This window comes from Phyllostomus discolor, chromosome 7 (assembly GCF_004126475.2).
Source record: "Phyllostomus discolor isolate MPI-MPIP mPhyDis1 chromosome 7, mPhyDis1.pri.v3, whole genome shotgun sequence".
In the NCBI taxonomy this organism is placed as follows: Eukaryota; Metazoa; Chordata; class Mammalia; order Chiroptera; family Phyllostomidae; genus Phyllostomus; species Phyllostomus discolor.
The window spans coordinates 130,499,364-130,502,142 of NC_040909.2; the positions used below are offsets into that span (position 1 = coordinate 130,499,364).

Consider the following 2,779-nt stretch of genomic DNA (forward strand, 5'->3'; position numbering starts at 1 on the left):
TGTGGTTACATGTCATATTGTCCTGAAGCTCCTTTAAACTATCCTCATTCTTTTTGTGTCTTTTTTCCTTTTGTTGCTCTGACTGGGTATTTCTTTCTGCCTTGTCTTCTGGCTCACTGATTCTGTCCTCTGCTTCATCTACCCTGCTTTTAATTCCTTCTAGTGTATTTTTCATTTCAGATATTGTATTCTTCATTTCTTCCTGGTTCTTGCTCATAGTTTCTATGTCCTTTTTCATGCTGCTATAGTTCCCATTCAGTTTTTTGTAGTTCTGAGTTCCTTGAGCATCCTTAGAACCATTATTTTGAATTCTGTGTCTGGCAGATTGCTCGACTCAATTACATCTAGCTCTTTTTCTGGAGATTCCTCCATTCCTTTCCATTGGGAGTTCTTTGTCTCCTCATTTTAGGTGACTCTTTTTGTTTAAAAAATATGGAGCACCTCACGAATTTGCATGTCATCCTTGCACAGGGACCATGCTAGTCTCTGTATTGTTCCAATTTTAGTCCATGTGCTGCCAAAGCAAGCACTAATTTAAAAATTTTTAAGTGTTAAACTCCATCCTTTATGGAGGCCAATCACTGATGACGAGAAAGTATTGGCAACTAATACAATACATAAAAGGATAAGAACTCCAGGATACAAACAGCACCTGCAAATCGAGAATTAGAAGACAAACAATCTAACAAAATAAAAGACATAGTTGGAAGGCCTGTTTGTTTGTTTGTTTGTTTGTTTGGAAAATACTGATTTTTATTCAAAGCAATCAGTAAGCAAAAGTCCTGAATATGAAGCCTATGAAATTCTGTGGCAATCAGCCACAGAACAAGCTGCACAAGTTTGACATTGAATTCACCTGAGCTATTTTAACAACAGAGCCATTAAGAATGTTGAATAACCATTTAAATTCATTCCTAACTACTTGTCAGTAACACCTTTTCCCACACAGGTGTTGGTGAGAATTGGTAAAATCCCAAACCCAGGAAGGGAACGCAAACAGTAGAACTTAATTTTTGCATCCCACTTTTCCTCTTCTCTTTTGTTAGACTACTTAAAAGCAGGAATTGTCTCTAGTGCATTTTTGTATCTTGGTGTTTGTCACAGTGTAAGAAAGGAGGAAAGAACGAAGGGGATAAGGAAGGGAGAGGAGGAAGAAAGAAGGAGGCAGGGAGGGAAGGAGAGTAGGAGGAAAAGACAAATGGGCAGATTCCGTTCCTGGTGCAGTTCTGCCCCCGACCACATGATGGCGGCATGAGCATTGCAGCGCTCCAGCGCTAGCAAGTCTATCACTTTAAATCCCAATTCTTTGAAGCCAGGGCGCTTGGGTGTGTTGTGTTTGTGCCTGTGAGTCAAAGCTTCGCCCAGTGTCAGCACTGTCAGCTGAGCTGTAATGCAGGTGAACACGGGAATCTTCAAGGGTTTCGCGGTCTCTCTTTCTTGAAAAAAATCCCAACAGGAGTCTGATAGTAAAAAGGACTTTGCAGTTATTTTCAAATGGAGAGAATTGCCTTAAATACATATCATCTGCTCCCCAGGGTCTGCAGTGTGTGGGCAGGTCTTTCTGCTAATGAGTCACGGGCTTGCTGCTCCCAAGGCTAGGCTGGAGCAGTCAGCTGGTGGAATGCTGGGAACGGCAATCAGCAGCTCTGCACCAACATGCCCCGAATGAAAGTGTGATTTGTGACACAGCAGCCTGGGAAGAGTAACGAAAACATAATTGCTGCAGGCAGGTCGTTCTCCTCTTTCAATTGCAAAGCTGCTTCACCTCATAGGGTAGGAGAGGAACTGGGGTTCTTAGCCTTTGTTCCTCTAGGACAAGCAGAGGCACACCCTGCAACTGTCCTCCTGCCCCTAGTGGCTTAGATGTTTCTTTGAACCCCAGAGAAAGGCTGTCCCCAGACCAGGAAGAACTCCGCGGCAGCCTGTCTATTCAAGCAGAACCGCCCCAGTCATGGATGCGACTTTGAAACCTGTTCTTCCCACCCTCTGCTACTGCAAACATGCAGTGAGTGGCTGTTTTGCTTTTTTGCCTTTTGGGAAATAAATGAATTCCTTGCACATGCACTTTCTTTATAGTTTGTACACAGTTCTCATTTTGTCTTCATCACAGCTCAGAAAGGCAGAGGCTCTTGCTATGATGTTACAAAGAAGGGACAGTGAGCATCAGAAAGATGAAATGACATATTAGAATCTCCATGGCCCAGCTTGTGGTAAAAGAGCAGAGGGCTCCGAGGTGGGTAGCCTGGTCTGAATGTTCAGCCGCTCCAAGTCACCTGACATGCCTGAGGCCCAGTTTCCTCACCGATCAAACGAACAGAAAGATGCCAGCCTCTTGGGGATTGGGGAGGGCCAAATGAAATACACTGGGACACCTGCTGTGTCAGGGACTCAGTGGGAAAGCTGTGTATCAGGCACCTTTTCACACAGTGTCTGACCCTCCCACCTCCACGTCTGGGCAGGCGGCTCCTTGCAGTTCCAGCTGCTTTTGTGCACAGGTGATCTTCCTGCTCGGGGCTTCTCTGGCACGCTGTAGAGCTCGGTTTAGCTTTGAATGATGGGTTATCTGAGAGGTTCGTGCTGGAGGGTCGCTCCTGTCCAAAGGGGAACTGAGACTGCTGGGGAAAGGCTTCCCTTTTTCTTTCCTGCACATGAGCTGTTCTCAGACATGTTACAAGTGGGGCAGAGACTGAGCCACGATCACTCATGACCAAATTCTTAGCATCTGTTTACGTTCCTGTTCTTCCTCCTTGCTTCACTCATGGTCTTTGAGATGTCCTCT

The 2,779-nt window shown here is 45.1% G+C and overlaps 1 non-coding gene across 1 annotated transcript; it reads right to left on the reverse strand.

Moving 5' to 3' along the window:
- Positions 1 to 426: 426 nt before the first annotated feature.
- Positions 427 to 530, reverse strand: LOC114514933. The gene has a single exon (XR_003686152.1). It is a non-coding gene; the product is annotated as a U6 spliceosomal RNA (small nuclear RNA).
- Positions 531 to 2,779: the final 2,249 nt, after the last annotated feature.